Source organism: Protopterus annectens, chromosome 3.part1 (genome assembly GCF_019279795.1).
Source record: "Protopterus annectens isolate FY-2018-M chromosome 3.part1, PAN1.0, whole genome shotgun sequence".
NCBI lineage: Eukaryota > Metazoa > Chordata > Ceratodontiformes > Protopteridae > Protopterus > Protopterus annectens.
In genome coordinates this window covers 969,297,928-969,311,469 of record NC_056732.1, presented here as the reverse complement: position 1 = coordinate 969,311,469, position 13,542 = coordinate 969,297,928, and positions in this window count along the sequence as shown.

The following is a 13,542-nucleotide window of genomic DNA, read 5'->3' as shown; positions in this document are numbered from 1 at the left end:
CTTGGCCTCAAACTCCTGACTTATCAGTATTTAGCATAAAGCCACTTCTTGGCTATAGATGGTGTGGGTCCTTAGTTCAGTGCAACATTGCACATTTCCTGCTTGCTCCTGAGATTAGGCTTCAGTTTATGAACTGTTATTTATTGATTTGTATGTACATTTTTTATTTTATTTGCATGCTGCCAGTAATGTGAATCATAAGACCATACCCCCACTGTTTTTGTTTTGGTGTTAATCTTAGTGGCCTTGAAACTGCCTGCCCCTCTTGTAAATTTGTGTTTGGATACTCCTTCTGGGCCCATCTCATTTGCTCACTCAACTGAGTGCAGTGAGATCATATTCTGATTTCAGGCACTCCTACTGTGTACAAAGAGACCATCTGGGAAACAAATTAAGCTTGTTTCCTGCCTTTCCTGTTAAGTGGTATAGACTATTTGTAGGCTTCTGAGCCCCCAAGCCCTTCTGTGTTGGAGGGAAGCCTTCTAGCCTAGTTTTTTTTCTTATAACTAGCCAGTTTTCTAGTTTCAGCACTCAAATCTGTTTCTTTGATCTCAGCACTTGTTCAGGAAAAAAAAATTTCATCTGCTTTTACTGTACTTGTGTTTCTACCTACTTTATTTTACTTTTGCATCATCTTAAAAGTACTCATTTGTATTTATTACTGCTTGGTGTAACTCATTCTAACCCTTTTGGTTTAAACACTTGGGCTTTGGACCAGTTGTTTTGCACTGAGAGGGTTTGTGGTCTGCACTGTAGTGGCAGAACAGGTAGCTTACATCCTTCTAGGTTGGGAACTGCTGATTGAGGGCTCAGTGTCTGTTATTCTAAAAGTGCATTAATTCTGGTTTAAGCACTTGGGCTTTCAGGCCAGTTATTTTACATTAAGAGGGTTCATGGTCTGCACTCTTGTGGGAGGAGAGGCTGGACTCTGCCCTTCTGAGCTGGGAATTTCTGGTTAAAGGCTTATAGTGCATGCATATCTGAACTGCTTCTTACTGAAGTTGGTGCACTTTGTTTGCTGTGGTATAGACTGGATTCGGGCCTGCTGGATCTAGCTTTGTTTGTGTAACTTGAGCACTAATCCAGGCATTCTCTAAAGTATTCAATTGTATTTATTACTGCTTGGTAGTAACTTGATTAAAGTGTAGCTATCATTCTAAGTCTTTTGGATTAAGCACTTGGGCTTCAGACCAGTTGTTTTACATTAGGAAGGTTTGTGGCATGCACTGTGGTGGCAGGACAGGTAGCTTTCATCCTTCTAAGTTGGGAACTGCTGATTGAGAGCCCAGTGTCTGTTATTCTTAAAGTGTATTAGTTCTGGTTTAGGCACTTGGGCTTCAGGCCAGTTATTTTACATTAAGAAGGTTCGTGGTCTGCACTCTTGTGGGAGAAGAGGCTGGACTCTGCCCTTCTGAGCTGGGAATTTCTGGTTAAAGGTTTATAGTGCCTGAATATTTGAACTGTATCTTACTGAAATTGGTACACCTTGTTTGCTGTAGCATAGACTAGATCCAGGCCTGCTGAATCTAGCTTTGTTTATATGCTTGTTGTTTGTTTGCTTGTTATTTCCCTGGAATGCTAATTCCACCTAATACGGCTTCTCAGCTTCTGTGGATCACTAGTGATATCTGCATTGCTTACTGTACTTATTTCCTTGTTTCACTTGAAAGAAAGTTACTGTTTGTCGTTTTTGCATTTAAGTTACCTGTAACACATTGCACTTAAGTTACCTGGCACTTGCATGCTAAAGCAATTATATGTCAGCACTAAAAATTAAAAGCACTACACCCTCACTCCCCACTGGCCCTTGTTTTCAATTATTAAGGAATTTCCAATATTATTCTAGCATGTCCAAATGTCAGTTGTCAACCTCCTCTCCGGTCCAGCTGGTGAATCTGGGAATCTTGAGGCAATGTTACAACTGTCTCATGTACACAGACAACCCTCTCCTCCTCCCAACAAATTCCAACACATGTGAGAGATGCAACCATATAGCCAAACTGGAGGCTAAGCTCTCTCAACTCAGTACTGGCATAACCAGTCAGGAGGAGAAGGAAACCACACTCACTACAATTCCAGTGTCACATAGACCTATCACGACAGCAAACCAAACACATAATCACACAAAAACATACTCGGAGGCTCTAAATAAAGATCTGCCTAAGTAGCAGAGACCTCCAAAGCAGACACCCAAGCAACCGCTATCCCAAAACAAAACACGTGCAACACATATCTCACAAAGCCAGTGTGCCGAACAGTCACAGCCCTTAAGACTAAACAACACACCTGCTACACTTGTAATAGGTGACTCTATCATCAGGCACACTGACGTCCCACTCACCAGGCTGAACAAGGAGAGTGTCAGGTGAGCAGCCTGTCGGGCGCTAGGATCCGCCACATAACACAAGCACTCAGGTCACTCCAAGGCAAGTACAAATATGACTCAGTCATTGTCCATGCTGGTGTGAATGACCTGAGATGTACCTCCCTGGACTACATGAAAAGAGACATAAAGGAGCTCTCTGAGCATGTGCCCAGGCCGGTATGACCCTGACCTTGAGTAGCATCTTACCCTCACCAAGAATGATGCCACAATATGAAGACAAGATGATCAATTTCAACAATTGGCTTAAGTACTGGTGTCATTCAAAGGGGATCCAATGCCGGTCAGCTTGGGATGATATGCTCGACAAGCCACAATGCTTCGCTAGAGACGGCTTGCATCTGTCACCCCTGGGCTTTCGGATATTGGCAAAGGCTCTTGCTACCCCTATAGTGCCTTTTTTAGGCAAGGCTCAAAAGACAAACCCACCTCCATAGGTATCACAAGGGATAAGAAACTAAGAGTAATGCTACTCAATGCCAGAAGTCTAAACCTCAAGATGCACACACTCGAAACTCTCCTTACCATGGAGAACATCGATATCTGTGCAGTAACAGAAACCTGGTTCAGGGCTCCCGTGAGCACCCCAGCACTACCAGGCTATACCTCATACCATGCTTTTTGACCCCAAAACTTGGACCAAACCACAAAAGGAGGGGGAGTATTGATATTCATCAAAGATACCCACACCTCCAGGTTGGTTGCAAAGCACGACGCATCAGAGACTATCCATGTGCAACTAACAGTGGGTAAAACTGCCTTCCAGTTTATAGCCTGCTACAGACCACCCTCCCAAACCCAGGAACCCCACTCAGCCTTTCTGAGAACACTGGAAAATATGAAGGTCTCTCAAAACACCATTATATTGGGTGACTTCAACTACCCAAACATAGACTGGGAGCATTACTCTAGCTCCAACACCCTAGCACAAAGGTTCCTAGAATTTATAAACTCAAATGCTATGGAACAACTTGTTACCACTTCCACAACAGGAGAAAACATACTGGACCTGATTATCCCCAACATGGGGACTCTATGCTCCAGACCAGAAGTGTATCCCTCACTGGTAAGATCAGACCATAAACTAATCTCACTGGATATTCACATCCCGACCCCACCCCCTGCCCAGAAAACCACAGTGAAAAACTTCTCTAAAGCAAATTTCACACTCCTCAAAACTGAGGTGTAACCCTTCAAAGCCCCCGGGCCTGTGGAAAATACGGCCCAGACTGCAGAATCCTTTATAAATGCATTCTATGAACACCTTCAGGAATGCATGGATCATGCGATCCATAATAAAACCAAGACCCAATCCTCCAAAGGCAGACTGTCCAAAGTCTGGTGGACTCCAGCCATAAACAAACTATACAATAGAAGGAGGAAGCTACTAAATTATAGAGCAAAATCCCAAAAAGGGAAGGCATCAATGATCAGTATTAGCAAAAAACTATGGGCACTCATAAAATTGTCTAAGGCCAGCTTCGAGAGAAAAATTGCACAGGACACTAAGGATAATCACAAGGCTTTCTTTAGTTATGTTAGGAACCTGGGTGGTAATTCCCAGATATGCTCAGAATTAGTCCAAAATGACAAAAAATACACTGAACCCATAGACATTGCCAACATCCTAGCTGACAGGTTCAGTGCAAACTTCTCCCCCCCACCCCCACCAAAAGGGCAAATATCTATCCCAGCAGAGTGCTGCCCCCCTGACATCTCAGATGCTCAGGTAAGAGCCGCCCTCTCCAAAGCTAAAAACACAGCATCAATGGGACCAGACAGTGTCCCGGGCTGTGTCCTACATGAACTCCAAGAAGAGCTAAACCCAAACATAAAACTACTGTTCAATCTCAGCCTTACTACAGGATATGTGCCCAAAGAGTGGTGTACAGCAACAGTGGTCCCTCTTCATAAAGGTGGTGCCTCAACGGATCCTGGAAACTATTGCCCCATAAGCCTGACTAGCTTGTTCTGCAAAGCTATGGAAAGGATCATCATGGACCTCATAAATAAAGATATTGGGGACCTACAGACACTGGATCCTACCCAGTTTGGCTTTGTTAAGGGCAGATCCTGCCTCTTAAACCTGGTTGATTTCTTTGAAACAGTCACCAAGGCCATTGACGAGGGGAAGGTGGTCCACACAGCCTACCAGGACCTCGCAAAAGCCTTCGATACAATACCCCACTCGGGCATTATAGATAAGCTCACCAGCTTAAATATAAACCCCTATGTCACTAGATGGATTGCAAACTGGTTCAAGGACAAAACCCACATGGTTAGAATTGCTGGAGCCATGTCAGACTCCAAACCAGTTACAAGTGGTGTCCCACAAGGCTCAGTCCTGGGACCTCTCTTGTTCGGTATAAATTTCTCGGAGGTACAGGCCAACATGGAAGGACTGTGGCTGACCAAGTTCGCAGATGACTGCAAACTGGGCGCCATAATCGACTCTCCAGCCGACACAAGCATCCTCCAAAAGGGCCTCATAGAAACAGACAACTGGTGCCAGAGCCATGGCCTCAAGCTAAATGCCAAAAAGTGTATAGTCATCCCCTTTGGCAAAAACAAAGTGCCCACAAATTACCACATAGGTGGTAATCCATTAAGTACAGAAGAGATAATTAGGGACCTGGGGACCCAAGTTGATAGCAATCTCTCATTTGACAACCACGTGGCCAAAGTGGTTAGAAAAACATTTTATATAGCCCACCTAATCATGAAGGGATTCACATCTAGATCAGGGGAGGTCATCGTGCCTCTTTACTCATCCCTCATCAGGCCCATAATTGAGTACAATGCCCCTTTTGGGATGTACCTTACCAGACACCTGCAGCAACTGGAAAGACCCCAAAAGTACCTCACCAAGAGGATCAAAGGGCTCAAACAGATGCCATATGCTGCCCGGTTAAAGAAACTCCAGCTCTACTCAGAGGCATACCGCCTGTTCAGAGGCGATCTGTGCCTGACGTATAAAGCCACGTCCATCCCGGAATTAATGGACATGCTGCACCTCAGAAAATCCAAATCCCATCAAGCTACGTGCTTGAGAGACTTGAACCTCAGCACTGAAATAAATAGGACATGCTGGAGGGACAGATTCATAACCCAGAGGCTCCCTTCACTCTGGAATAAAATCCCAGTCCAGGTTAGGCAGAGTCCCTGATTGACTCTCTTCAAGAGGAATCTTGATGAGTGGATGGGAGATCGTAGGTTTACCCCGGTTATCACTTCTGTGTCACTGTTAGACAGAGGCACAGTATACTAACCTTGAAAAAGGGCATAGCAAAATAAATTTAAAATGGGTGTCGAAAGCCAAACACATTCTGGCTAGGCTTATAAATGCCCTAGGCCAGATAGCCTAGTATGAACCTATGAACCTATGAACCAATGACCATCAGATTACTGTGGGTAGTGAAGCAGATTTACTGTCACATAAACCATCTTGGCATAAAACAGTGAAAATGGACTTGAAAGTGTAAACTCATATGGAACCACTTTAATGGCATTTGTAAAAGATAATTCAATAATACATTTTTAAAACTTCACCACAAATTAGGCTACATCTTTCTTTAATACTATCTGAGTGGGATTTTAAAAGTTTTGAGAGGCACAAAATCCTAATTTAACAGCCAATCGCCATTCACGTTTCCCAATCTCAAAAAGATACAGGAGCATTTGAAGTAAACTGATGCATTTTCCAGTTTCAGCATTGAATATTTGTTACAGCTTGACTGTTTCAGCCTATGAAACCTTTAATAGTTGTTCAGTGGAAACTATTTATGTCATACTCCTGTGATTGTGATCATAAGTTTTTGGTTCATCAAAAGTGTGGTAATTCAATGTTCAGGCCAGAAAGCACACATTTTGATACAACATTAATTCCCGAATCTTTACATAATTTTACTTCTTCTAAAACAGGATTGTAAAGTCTGAGACTAACTAAGAATTGTTTTATCGAGGAATGTTAAATTACATTTTTTGTTACTGAAGCATTAAACCTGTTGTATTTACTCAGCTTGCAATTTCCTTTAAATGGATGCTTATAATGTTGTTATCTTTAGAAAATAATGCATAGCTTATATTTGCATTATCTGCATAATTGCTGTTAAAATAATTGATGTAACTAGGAATTCCAGCAAATACCACTTTAAGCAGGGTTGATCCCATTATGACATGGGACCTTAAGGAGCTCCTGCAACAACTGCTTGATTGTTTTAACTGTTTCCCTGGATTATCACTATCTGAGTCCTTCTTGTTAACCCAGAGTCAATCCAGCAGATTAGGAAACTATAATATTCATTATTGATTAATAAATTATGGATGGCAGCAGGTGGTAAGGAATCAAATGCTTTTCAGTGTCCAAAAATATAATTCATGTAGCTGGCCACAATATCTGGATATTATTATTTAATAAAAACAAAAAACTAAAAAAGAAAAAACTGCAGTAACTTCATCAGGGTATGTTTCCTTTTAACAAAGCCATGATGGTTAATATCAGAGAGTACTATGTTTTTTTCCCATTTTCATCTAAGACATATATAATACATCTTTCATACCATTTTACAAGTATTAAGGTGAGACTGGTAGGTCTATAGTTGTTAACACTTTGCTTACTGTCTTTCTTGTATATGGGAGTGACATTAGACCGTTTCCAATATTTCACAGCGGTCACACACATCAGTAAATTGTTAAAGACAATGTACAATACTTTATGTATGTCATCATTTGGATTTGTTTGTACAGTTACTGGAATCTGGAATGGATCCACTAATGTGTTTTTAGTATTTTTTTCATAGTTTTGAAAGAGGATTTAGAAGCTATTTGTTGGCAAAAATCCTTTAGAGTAAAATATTGTTGTAGGACTATTATTTTTCCATGTGTCTTATGTTTATTTATACTCATGAAGCACAAATTTAATTCATCAGCTAATGCCATGAAATTGGGTCTATATTATTTCAGTGAACACTTAAAATAGCAAACACTGTTTAACTGACCCAATAAAGTCGAAATCCCTAAATCTTGAACACACAAAACAGTGATTTTTTCCCCAGGGAAAAAATTGCTGATTCGTAAAAAAAAAAATATATATATATATATATATATATATATATATATATATATATATATATATCCAAACACAAAATAAGGTAGGGGGCTTGGCCACCCACACCAGCAAATGTGGGAGGCTGTGCCCCCCACACCCACCCTACTTAAATATACCAACTCCGGGATCACACTGCATTGGAGGAAATAGCAAAGTCCCAAACACGGCCCAGTGATTTTTTTCCTTAAGAAAAAAAAATCATTGTTCTGTGTGTTCAGGATTTAGGGAGTTCTACTTTATTGGGTCGATTAAACAGCATTCACTATTTTAAGCATTTGGTGAAATAATATAGAGCCTTGAAATCATATAGTATGACACCGTTAAGACAAAGATAACTTATTGCATGCTTTGCTTTTGATTTTAATTGACATATTTTCTGGAAGATTTTTTATTTATGACATTTGTCAATTTTGTTTCATACTTTGTTTTCACAAGTTTAAGTTTTGCTTGAAAATATTTAACGATTTTGTTTAGTTTTGATTTTTTATGAGGGCAGGTTGGATCATTTGTAAAATTGAAAATTCAAATGTTTTTTATGTGCAGTCAGTTTTTGTAGTTTCTTACTCAGCTGGTGAAGAAGCATATTGTTCTTTGAAAGACAGAATACTTTGCAGTATTATCAGTGTTATTCGCTAGTATTGTTTAACCTGAGTTATCATGTTTTAATAGGCTCCCTTTAGTCCATTTAGTAGATTTCAAAAGTCTCTTGAGGAATATATGGTCTCTCTTACTATAGTTGTATTTTCTGACCTATGTATGAATGATGAGCAGCTCTGTTCTTTAAAAGAAATATGGGGTTGTGATCAAATGTTCTCAAAGAAGAATAAATATTTATATTCATATCTGGATGCTCACTGTCAATTGGCACAATCTCTGATAAGCTATTACTCTTTGTTTTAGACTTAATTACATGTTTGAAACCAAGAAAAGAAAGCGTATCCAACATTCATTCTTGACATTTTAATTTGCTGTATAGTTTTTCTGGTATATGTTAGGATTGTTACTTGTTTGAAACCAAGAAAAGAAAGCATATCCAACATTCATTCTTGACATTTTAATTTGCTGTATAGTTTTTCCGGTATATGTTAGGATTGTTTTAACCACCACTTAGTATGATATCTTTGAAGTCAAGACTTTTACCTAAGGCATTTACACATTTGTGGTGTCTAGTAGGGTTTATGGAGGATTTCTGTAAATAACTATTTCTCTCACTGTACCATTAATGCTTGTTCTGTGCATATCTACTATTAACATTTTGAGATAGTTATTGGTGGAAATTAAGTATGAGGAATTATTTTCCATGCAATGCCACCTTTAGAGCTATCTCTTAACCATACAAACATGTAACCTAGGAACATGATATCCTTTCAGTCCTTTGCTTTTACTATGGCCACAAAAATTAAGTTTTCCTGTTTTTTTTTTATTGTCAGTAATTCAAAATGTTTATTTATTATATTGGAAGCATTGTATTAATAAACTTTCAGTTCAGTGTAAGGTCCACTATTTCTTGCTGTGGTGTTTTTTTTTTCCTTTTCAGACATTTTTCACTGATAAAGCTTGTACCATACTAACTCAAAAGTACTCAATAAAATGCAAACATATAGAAATCATATAGTCTTCCCAATATGTGGTAAGGTTGTTTGAATAAAGCGAAAATAATTGCCTTAACCAAGTACTGTATTTATATGCTTTTATATACTGGTAATTATTCCATCTTTTCAACACAATGATCTCACATAGTACTGTATTAATTTTATTTGATTCAAAGAGTTCCAAGGACTGTAAAATAATATTTTCCACATGATTCAACAGGGTTTTCCCCAATTTTATTAGTTCCTACATGAATTATGAAGGATTTTTATTTACTGTTACTGCATAAAAGATTCTCAACTGACTTAGGGATGATGAGTAATTTCAAAACAGGGAGTGATGTAGCTCTTAATCTGTCTTTAGCTTGATTTTACAACTTCCTGCATATATGTTTTAAAGTAGAATCTAAGAGGATAAGTACTTCATTATTTTTGTCTAGGAGTGATGAGTCTTCTTTTTCTAATTCTTTAGGATTCTTGACTGTCACAAGATTAGAGTAAGGTTTTATTTAGGTTTTAGATAGTCGAGGCAGTATTCATCCATGTTTGTATGGTTAGTCTGTTCTTTCTCTACTGAGCTCATATCTGACATTACTTCAGGTTGGAACTCTGGCAGTCATGTTCTCCTGTTGCTGCATAATTACTAATATGTTCTAAATGTGGCATTTTACATAAATCCTCAACGCATGTCTTTTTCAATTTTTTTGATCCTTTGATTTGTTCCTCAGTATCCATGTCACTGTTGTTGTTCCTACATTTTTATTGCACACTGTTTCAATAGTTACCTCAGAACATGTCAGAGTTACCCATTGTTAAACATTTCAGTAACTGTACTACATTCTATTGACAGACTAGAAATGTGTAGGTTAGTTGTTGTTGTTGTTGTATCTTTAGGCTTTTCCCAGTTAGGGGTCGCCACAGCGGAACTCCGGTCCGCTAATGATTGGAAGTAGATTTTTACATGCTGAGTCGCCGGCCCTGATGCACAACCTTCAACGAAGGTATGCCCATTCACGCATGTCTTCACACAGAAGACGCTCTATCTGAGAATCGAACAGGACAAAGTCTTACTGTGAGGTGACAACGCTACCACGGCACCAACACAGCAGTGTAGAAATAAGTAGGTTAGTGTCTATGAAATAAGTTTAGCTGTACATGAATTTTAATAATCTACTTTCATGTTAAGTGTGGTTTTGCATTTTCTTTTCTTCTAATGGAATGAATACATTTTTGCCTTAATTGCAATGTAAGTACTAACTTGTCCTATATTGCAATCTGATCACATGCTTAGTTTTTTTCTTTTGTTCTTTATTTTAGTACCTTCCTTATTTTTATGGGTAGCTAATATTTAAGTTAGAATTATTTTCTTACAATATGAGTAGCTGTTTTAATAAATATACTCCATGAGGTTATAAATGCATGAACATTGAGACAACAACATTACTATAGGTACAGAGTTATCAATTTCTTTACCATTCAGTAAGCCAATTAGGAGTTCACATTTTTTCTCAGTTTGACATAATGCCATGTTTTTTTTTTAATTAAAGCATTGAGTTAATAACATGTTTTAAAAAGTCTTCCAATGCATAACAGCTGAGCTTATCCATTTTGAAATATCTTGTTTTAAAGTAAAAATTACTAGATAATAAACTTGGTCAAATAACTTGAAACTAATTTAAATAGGTCTTGGGTGCAATTCAACAAGACAACAAGGTGTTATAAGATAGCAGAAATCATAGGATCATAGACGTTACTAGGATAATAGCCCTAGGGCCCTTACAAGCCTAGCCAAGTTCTGCCTTTCTGCAATCAGTACCTATTGTCCCTGTTCAAGAGAGGCACAGGTGGTTACCCATCCAATCATCCAGAATAGAGGGCCACAGAGGTGCTCTACTTGACACGAATTGGGAGTCAGTTTTAGAGATCTGTTAACCTCTGGGAGATAAATATGTCCCTCCAGCAGAATCTATTAATATCACACACCAGGTTAAGGTCTTTAAAGCAAGTAACTCATGAGCAATTGGACTTACAGATATGCAGCATTTCCAATAAAGCAGAGTCAGAGATTGCGTTGTACACAAGGCAGAGATTGTCTCTGAGTAGTCTGTATGAAATGGAGTAAAGTGACTGTGATTTCAGCTGATTCACATAAGCCAGTTGCTGAAGACCTTGAAATCTTCTTGTGCGAAACGTCTGTTGTCTATCAAATTGCTGCCGGTGCTTGGAAAGGTACATATCAAAAGGGGCGTTGTACTCAATTATTGGCCTGATGAGGGAAGAGTACAGGGAGGTTATAACTTCTTTTTTTCTGGAGGCAATTCCCTTACTTATGAGATGAGCAATATAGAATGCCCTTCTTACCGCAGTAGAGGCGGGTCTACTTTGATTCAGTAAAAACTCATTTCAATGAATTTCAATTCACCCTCAAAAAATTGCTGAAAGCTCCAGTCACTGAAAACTCATTTCACTGACTGACATTTCGCTCAATGTAAGTACTGTTGGGCAAATAAAACATATATACCATTTTCTCCACTTTAGTGTGATCCAAGAGATAGTATATGTAGTTAGAGGGGGTATGGGGGGTGTAGCCCCCACCTACTTAGCTTTTATATTTATGAATCTCATTTCACTTAAAGCTAACAATATGCCCAATATGGGGGGCTGTGCCTCCCACACACCCACTAACTATACACACTAACTCCAGGATCGGACTACAGTGGGGAAAAGAGCATATATGTTTTATTTGCCCAACAGTACTTACATTTAGTGAAATGTGATTCAGTGAAATGAGTTTTCAGTGATTTGAGCTTTCAGCGATTTGGTATAAGTGTTTTGAAACTGAGTGAAATGAGTTTTCATTGAATCAAAGTAGACCCATGGGGATATAATGATCAAAGGTAAGGTTGCTGTCAACCTGTGAGCTCTAGTCTCTCATCACTGAGTGCATGCTTGGAGTGTTTCTATTGATGTGGTAGTTAGCAGGGTCATCAATGTTGCCAAAAGTGATGATAATACTTTTTTTGCATTGAGTTTAAGGCTGCGACTTTGGCATCAGTCATTTGTTTGTACATGACCCTCTTGTAGGATGTTGACATTATTTTGGAATTCTATGACTGCTCCCAGTTTGCAGTTGTCAGCAAACTTTGTCAGCTACAGACTTTTAGTTTTTGCTTGTGCTTTGGAGAAATAGATTCCAAAAAGTAGAGGTCCCAGGACTGATCCCTTTGGAACACCCTGGTTACAGCTCTGCTGTTGGAGGTAGATTTCCCTGTTTTGATTGTATGAGTTTTATTGGTGAGCCATTTAGTGACCCACCTACTGATATAAGGGTTGATACCTAGTTGGGTGAGTTTGTCAATAATGCCTGAGTGGACAATACTGGCAAAAGTCTTGACCAAGTCCAGGTAGGCTGTATGCACACTTTTCTCCTCATCCATGGCTCTGGTGACTGTCAGGAAAGAAGCCCACCAGGTTTAAAAGGCATGATCTCCCTTTGACAAACCCAAACTGAGTAGGTTCAAGTGTTTGGATATTTCCTGTATCTTTGTTGATAATGTCCATGATGATTTACTCCATGGTCTAACAAATAATCAGTAGCCTTGATAAATATCCACTTCAGAAAATCTATGCACAAACGTCATGTAAGATGCTAAAATATATACAAAAGCAAACAGAGATGAATCCATAGATAGAAGGAATTACTATCTTATAAAGCCAGTACCCCTTATCCTTGAACAGAACTATATGATCCCCAGAAAAGTATCTCAAGATATAAAAAATAATGCTAAGCAAGGCACAATTATCTCTTCAAATACAATAAAATACAGAGAAGGCAGCATAGCAAGTCTTCTTCATTAATGAAGAGTCCTTGACCTAATGATCAGCTACCTCACAGAAAGACAACAGAGTTTCATGTAGCACCAATAACAGAAAGAATTCCCATTCTAAAAAAAAAAATCACTCTTCTAACCCTGCAAAGAGTACTGAGAAATAAGATTCAAAGGCTGCATTTTGGCAGCTAGTATTTTATATTTTACTGACAGCAATGCCATTTTGCTGGTAAATCTGCATTCTAACTGTGCAGCTTCCTGATTATGATTTTATTTTTGTTTCATTTGTTACTTACTTTATTTACCTCTTTCTGTCTACTGTTAGACTAATATTTTAGGAGTTTAATTTAGGTGAGACAGCTGGTTGATAGGGGAGTCATATTTATTTTTATTGTAGCATTGTATATAGTTTTATATATTTATTTATTTATCATTAACTATTTAGTTTATTAAGTAAGACTAGATTACTGTTTAGAAAAAGGGATATACTGTAATTGTATTACTTGGTTGTTTTACTGATATATTTAACATATAGGTAATTATTTTGAAGACACTTTTAGGGTATATATAACAACATGGCAGATATATGGATTGATTTAGTGTGTGTGTGTGTGTGTGTGTGTGTGTGTGTGT